Below are 7,500 nucleotides of genomic sequence, written 5' to 3'. Positions count from 1 at the left end.
AAAGAAAAAGAGTTGGTTCTTTATTCGAATCCCTGGGAACAAATCCCAAATGGGCAATGTTATGCCCATTTGATTGTAGACCCTTACTGCCCATTTGATTGTAGACCCTTACTGCCCATTTGATTGTAGACCCTTACTGCCCATTTGATTGTAGACCCTTACTGCCCATTTGATTGTAGACCCATACTGCCCATTTGATTGTAGACCCTTACTGCCCATTTGATTGTAGACCCATACTGCCCATTTGATTGTAGACCCTTACTGCCCATTTGATTGTAGACCCTTACTGCCCATTTGACTGTAGACCCTTACTGCCCATTTGATTGTAGACCCATACTGCCCATTTGATTGTAGACCCTTACTGCCCATTTGATTGTAGACCCTTACTGCCCATTTGATTGTAGACCCTTACTGCCCATTTGATTGTAGACCCTTACTGCCCATTTGATTGTAGACCCATACTGCCCATTTCATTGTAGACCCTTACTGCCCATTTCATTGTAGACCCTTACTGCCCATTTGATTGTACACTCCTACTGACACCTTGTGGCGATATGAAAATAGTACGCGTCATTAGTTTGGGCACTTCCGGGTTGGCGACGTCTGTTCAGTTCATGAGACAATTGAGAAGTAGAAAAGTTGTGTTAGCTCTTACAAGCCTTGGAAAAGATAAGTCTGTAAGTAAACTGTTGAACTTGTTTATGTAACTCAGTATTAAGGCGGAAAGTGTTTAAGTTTGATACTAAGATGTTTATTGAAAAACGCTTTTTGTGCACTGTTTCAATGGATGTTTTGAGGACTTAAAATGGCTGCCAGTCGTGTATTTCCACCATCGAAATAGTTTCAACACTCAGAAGTATTTGTTTGATGATAGTACTGTAAATTTGTGTGAAGCTAATATTTACATATTGTGTATTACATTTCAGTATGTTAATTGAATCACATAGCTTATACATTTGTCATTGTGTGTATTTCAGTTTAAATAACAGTCCAGTGCAAGACAAAAGTAAAGATAGGAAAAGACAAAGCAAGATCAACAACAATAAAGAGCCTAAATGGATTAATCTGCTTTGGAACTTTATTAGACGTCTTGGATTGTTTGTTAGCTGTCTGCCTGTGTGTGTAGTTAGTATGTTCCAATAGCAGCAGAAGTGCACTTTTTGGAGAGCTGTATTATTTTCAGTTTTGTGCCCAAGGGACTGATTTTATTTAACACTATATTGTTATTTATACACCTATAGTGATCACAGAGACAGCTTGTTTTTGTGTTACTGTATATATTTGTTTTTATGAAAAATACCACTTAATATACTTTGGGTAACAACAGTCAATATTTTTTTTTTTTTTTTTTTTCTTCTTCTAAAATAAAAGTGAGCTTTTGTTAAACCAAATATTGTGGTTTTTTCCATATACAACAACCTATCTGGATTCGATAAGAGAATCCATAAGGAATCGGTTGGATAAGAGGATTCGATAATAGGCTCAAACTCGATCATTTCTTATCAAACATCATCTCTAGTCATTATGGGGTATTGTGTGTAGAATTTTGAGGACAAAAATGAATGTATTCGATTTTGGAATAAGGCTGTGACGTAACGACATGTGGAAAAAGTAAAGCACTGTGAAAACTTTCCAGATGCAGCGTATGAAGGTGCTAACCCACATTGGGATGGTTTGCTTGTTGGTATTAATTTGTCTGCGCTCTACTGAGTGCCATTCTTCTTCCAATCCATGTCATTGTCATTCTGCATGAAATATAAATACTTTCTGGTGCAAGTAAATGTATGACTCACTTTTATTCAATTTGTCACGGCTCGTTTGTCACAGTGTACAAAAATGACTGCAGCATCTCTTCTCTTGATTATTGCTCCGCTTCAAATGCTACCACTGCTTCCCTCGTGTGCGTGTTCAAATGAAAACAGACTTAAATACTTCATGCAGGAAACTCCTCACTCATACTTCCGGTCAACAACGGACCCAGCAGCGGGCCCGTGCTGGCCTGGAAACAGTCAACAAAAACGGCGGAAGGAAAATGAAGACGGACTGACGCTGACGCGCCGCACGGACGGGAATTATCGTCATTTGGCTCCGGCTGGTGAGCTCACGATTGTCCGCTGCGAGCTTCAAGCCATGTGGAAGTTTCCTAGGCAGGCCATGTGGAAGTTTCCTAGGCAGGCCATGTGGAAGCTTCCTAGGCGGGCCACTGAGGTCTGGAAGCTTCTGGAAACACGCTTCAGTCTCCAGGAGAAGACAGACGGAAGTCGGACCACCGGGACAGGAAGCCACATAGACATGTTCTAAGGGTACGCAGCATGGAGCGCTACTGCCTACTGGCGCTGACGAGACGCGGGGCAGCCATCTTGGAGTGGTGATCAGTGCAATTCATTTGGCAGGAGCAAGCATTTCATTCATCTTAGCTCACTGAATACCACTGATTTTCACCCGCTTTTTTGTCATACATATGATAAAGGACACATGTTTTATTATTCATAGTTTGCTTAACAGTAATAGAATATTCTTATATGCTATAAGTGACCAGACGTCCCAGATCAAAACTGGGAATATAATCCCAGAGAAGGGTCAGCTATTTTGAAGTTGAAGAAACAATATGATGAGGTTATATATACATGCTACATAAACAATGTATGAATACATTAGATATCTATACATCTTATAGACCAGGGGTCACCAACCTTTTTGAAAGCAAGAGCTACTTCTTGGGTACTGATTAATGCGAAGGGCTACCAGTTTGATACACACTTAAATAAATTGTCAGAAATAGCCAATTTGCTCAATTTACCTTTAACTCTATGTTATTATTAATAATTAATGATATTTACACTTAATTGAACGGTTTAAAAGAGGAGAAAACACGAAAAAAATTACAATTAAATTTTGAAACATAGTTTGTCTTCAATTTCGACTCTTTAAAATTCAAAATTCAACCGAAAAAAAGAAGAGAAAAACTTAAAAACATAATTTATGGAACATCATTAGTAATTTTTCCTGATTAAGATTCATTTTAGAATTTTGATGACATGTTTAAAATAGGTTAAAATCCAATCTACACTTTGTTAGAGTATATATCAAATTGGACCAAGCTATATTTCTAACAAAGACAAATTACTATTTTTTCTAGATTTTCCAGAACAAAAATTTAAAAAAAAAATTCAAAAGACTTTGAAATAAGATTTAAATTGGATTCTACAGATTTTCTGGATTTGCCAGAATAATTTTTTTGAATTTTAATCATAATAAGTTTGAAGAAATATTTCACGAATATTCTTCGTCAAAAAATTGAAGCTAAAATGAAGAATTAAATTAAAATCTATTTATTATCCTTTACAATAAAACAAATGTTTTACTTGAACATTCATTTAAATTGTCAGGAAAGAAAAGGAAGGAATTTAAAAGGTAAAAAGGTATATGTGTTTAAAAATCCTAAAATCATTTTTAAGGTTGTATTTTGTCTCTAAAATTGTCTTTCTGAAAGTTATAAAAAGCAAAGTAAAAAAATGAATGAATTTATTTAAACAAGTGAAGACCAAGTCTTTAAAATATTTTCTTGGATTTTCAAATTCTATTTGAGTTTTGTCTCTCTTAGAATTAAAAATGTCGGGCAAAGCGAGACCAGCTTGCTAGTAAATAAATACAATTTAAAAAATAGATGCAGCTCACTGGTAAGTGCTGCTATTTGAGCTATTTTTAGAACAGGCCGGCGGGCTACTCATCTGGTCCTTACGGGCTACTTGGTGCCCGCGGGCACCGCGTTGGTGACCCCTGTTATAGACTGTATCTCTGTTGCTGCAGCAGCAGAGAGTTTATTCTGTCTTTGTAGTGATATTTTCTATTACATTCTTCCCTTAAATGATCATGTTTACACTGATTGTTTTAGATGTATTTTTGATGTATGTCACTTTGGATAAAAGTGTCTGCCAAATACTTCAACATAAACACCTGGAAGTCTTTATATCAGCTAAAACCACCAATCTGTTTCACTGGATTCAGAATAAAAGCAAATTCTGTTTTACCCAACAATGTTAGTGTTTGAATATTGTTACTTGAAGACTTATTCCTGGTTACAATTATACTGTTAAGAAAGTATTGTCTTATACTTTGCCTAAAATGAGAATGCATCATATTCAGTGGCGGCTGGTGAATTTTGTTTTAGGTGTCACCATCATCTATTTCAACTTTATGTTATTCAAGTATGACATTTTTAAATGTAATTAATTTCATTGACAAGCAATTCTATTGTGGTCATACTCTTGTTTGCTAGCGGCTAGGATTTCAGTACTATTGAAGATCTTTGCTCCTTCTCAACTCTATGGTAATATTCTTCTCACAAAATACAACCAATAGTACGTTAATGTTAAGTCTTACTTGTGAAAAGTAATCCCCAGAGTCCTATTTTCAACAGTCCGCCCATTTGAGCAGGAAAACGCTGAACACCATCTTTGTTTTCTACCTGTCAACTGTCAGTTTAGCATCTTTGTTTTCTACCTGTCAACTGTCAGTTTAGCATCTTTGTTTTCTACCTGTCAACTGTCAGTTTAGCATCTTTGTTTTCTACCTGTCAACTGTCAGTTTAACATCTTTGTTTTCTACCTGTCAACTGTCAGTTTAGCATCTTTGTTTTCTACCTGTCAACTGTCAGTTTAGCATCTTTGTTTTCTACCTGTCAACTGTCAGTTTAGCATCTTTGTTTTCTACCTGTCAACTGTCAGTTTAGCATCTTTGTTTTCTACCTGTCAACTGTCAGTTTAGCATCTTTGTTTTCTACCTGTCAACTGTCAGTTTAGCATCTTTGTTTTCTACCTGTCAACTGTCAGTTTAGCATCTTTGTTTTCTACCTGTCAACTGTCAGTTTAGCATCTTTGTTTTCTACCTGTCAACTGTCAGTTTAGCATCTTTGTTTTCTACCTGTCAACTGTCAGTTTAGCATCTTTGTTTTCTACCTGTCAATTGTCAGTTTAGCATCTTTGTTTTCTACCTGTCAACTGTCAGTTTAGCATCTTTGTTTTCTACCTGTCAACTGTCAGTTTAGCATCTTTGTTTTCTACCTGTCAACTGTCGGTTTAGCATCTTTGTTTTCTACCTGTCAACTGTCAGTTTAGCATCTTTGTTTTCTACCTGTCAACTGTCAGTTTAGCATCTTTGTTTTCTACCTGTCAACTGTCAGTTTAGCATCTTTGTTTTCTACCTGTCAACTGTCAGTTTAGCATCTTTGTTTTCTACCTGTCAACTGTCAGTTTAGCATCTTTGTTTTCTACCTGTCAACTGTCAGTTTAGCATCTTTGTTTTCAACCTGTCAACTGTCAGTTTAGGCTCCTCATCACCACTTCAAGATGGCGGCCCAATTTCTCGCGTCACAGCAGCCAATGCTGCGTCTACTTATAACATGTCTATGGGTACCGGAAGACAGGATCGGTCCACGCATGCGTGAAGACAACGTCACTTCCTGGACTTGCTTTTTTATTATCTTTACGACGCAGGTTCTGCGATGTATTGGAATGTTTTACTAATATTTTGTATAATAAATAGCTTACCTTGGAGTAAAGGGAACACGATTATGAACATGAAAAATGGGTGTATTCGAAACAAAAATAAATCTGGGAGTATTATCGCCACAATTTCAACCCTTTGTCCCTCTTCTGTCATTGCCATGAATGCCGCCCTGACACCCATTACGTCATATATATATATATATATGTTTTATTAAAGGCACTTACTGTAACTTAATTGTATATACATATGTAACCTATTTTTATGGACTTGCCTCTTTGTGATGTTAAGTTCCTGTTATAAGCTGTTAATACTGACCTACGTGTGGTTTTCTAGCTGCACGGTGGCAGAGAGAAAGAGATTACAGGGGGTCATAAACGCGGCCCAGAAGATCACTGCATGTCCTCTTACATCTCTAGAGGACCTGCATAAGAGACACTGCAACAGGAGAGCAAACAGCATCCTCAAGGAGTCATCCCACCCAGGTCACCACTGGCTTCAACTCTTGCCCGTTATAAGCGCATGAAAGCAAGGACAAATAGACTGAAAAACAGTTTCTATCGTAGAGCTGTTATAGCCCTAAACTCTGCACTTACCTGAACACTCACCACTTTATTACTTGCTTACCTCTGATAAAGATCTACTGTGCAATATGTTTTTTTTTAACATTTTATTATGTTTTTAAATTTTAAATTGTTTTATTAGGGACCTAATGGGACAGAGGACCCTATTGTAATTGTAAGGTTTTTAGGGACCTAATGTCCCATTGGGACAGAGGACCCTATTGTAATTGTAGCGTTTTATTATTATTATTCCACCGCCTCTTTGAGATGTAATTTGACCCCCTTAACATGCTTCAAAACTCACCATATTTGACACATCAGGACTGGCGAAAATTGCGATCTAATCAAAAAAACCTAGCCCCAAAACTCAAAATTGCGCTTTAGCGCCCCCTAGGAAGAAAACACAGACAAAACTGCCTGTAACTCCCACTAGGAATGTCAGAGAGACATGAAACAAAAACCTCTATGTAGGTCTCACTTAGACCTAGATTTCATACATTGACATCCTTCAGCAAAAATAAACAGGAAGTTTGCAATTCCCCCTTCAAAACAAAAGTTTTGTAAAAACAGTCACTTTTGCCTGTTTGAGCTATAATTTGACCTCCGCAATGCTTCAAAACTCACCAAACTGGACACACACATCAGAACTGGCAAAAATTGCGATCTAATAAAAAACCCAACACCAAAACTAAAAATTGCGCTCTAGCGCCCGCTAGGAAGAAAACACAGACAAAACTGCTTGTAACGTCCAGTAGGAATGTCGTAGAGACATGAAACAAAAACCCCTATGTAGGTCTCACTTAGACCTACATTTCATATATTGACAACCCCCAGCAAAAATCAACAGGAAGTTTGCAATTCCACCTTCAAAACAAAAGTTTTGTATAAACCGGTCACCTTTTTTCAAACATTATCTCCTCTGAGCGCGTTTGTCGTGTCGGCTTCAAACTAGCACAGGAGAGAGATTGAACCCTTCTGATTAAAATTTGACGAAAGAGTTTTAATTACTGCTCCGGTTTGGATTTTATGTGCCGTCAAAGTCGGTCCCGTCCATCGCTGCTTGCAGCTTTAATTATTGTTGTTGTCTTAAGACAATTTTATGTAGGTTTGTTTTAAAAGCACTGAGCTGGATTGCTGTCCAATTTCGTTGTTTCCATACAATGACAATAAAGGTATTCTGATTCTGATTATACATATATGCCTTGAGCTCTTATTTTGAAGGCGCTAAGAGCGGAAGTGGTGACACGTTGTGTGACACGTTGGACCACTTTATTTCCTTTGTTTTCAAACTCCGCTCCACCACAACGTGTCACCACTTCCGCTCTTAGCGCCTTCAAAATAAGAGCTCAAGGCATACACTGTATAACAGCTTATAACAGGAACTTAACATCGCAAAGAGGCAAGTCCATAAAAATAGGTTACATATGCGTCC

At 37.4% G+C, this 7,500-nt stretch overlaps 1 protein-coding gene across 4 annotated transcripts in view; it reads right to left on the bottom strand.

Annotated features, from left to right (window-relative positions):
- Positions 1-5,165: 5,165 nt before the first annotated feature.
- Positions 5,166-7,500, bottom strand: part of LOC133643377 (ephrin type-B receptor 2-like) — a 291,286-nt gene continuing 288,951 nt past the window's right edge. For all 4 annotated transcript variants that reach the window (XM_062037896.1, XM_062037898.1, XM_062037897.1 and 1 more), the window contains exon 16: positions 5,166-7,500. This exon is cut by the window's right edge and continues 1,137 nt beyond it. The gene's annotated coding sequence lies outside the window, so the exon portion shown is untranslated.

This window comes from Entelurus aequoreus, linkage group LG26 (genome assembly GCF_033978785.1).
Source record: "Entelurus aequoreus isolate RoL-2023_Sb linkage group LG26, RoL_Eaeq_v1.1, whole genome shotgun sequence".
Lineage (NCBI taxonomy): Eukaryota > Metazoa > Chordata > Actinopteri > Syngnathiformes > Syngnathidae > Entelurus > Entelurus aequoreus.
This window is presented reverse-complemented; position numbering and strand designations above follow the sequence as displayed.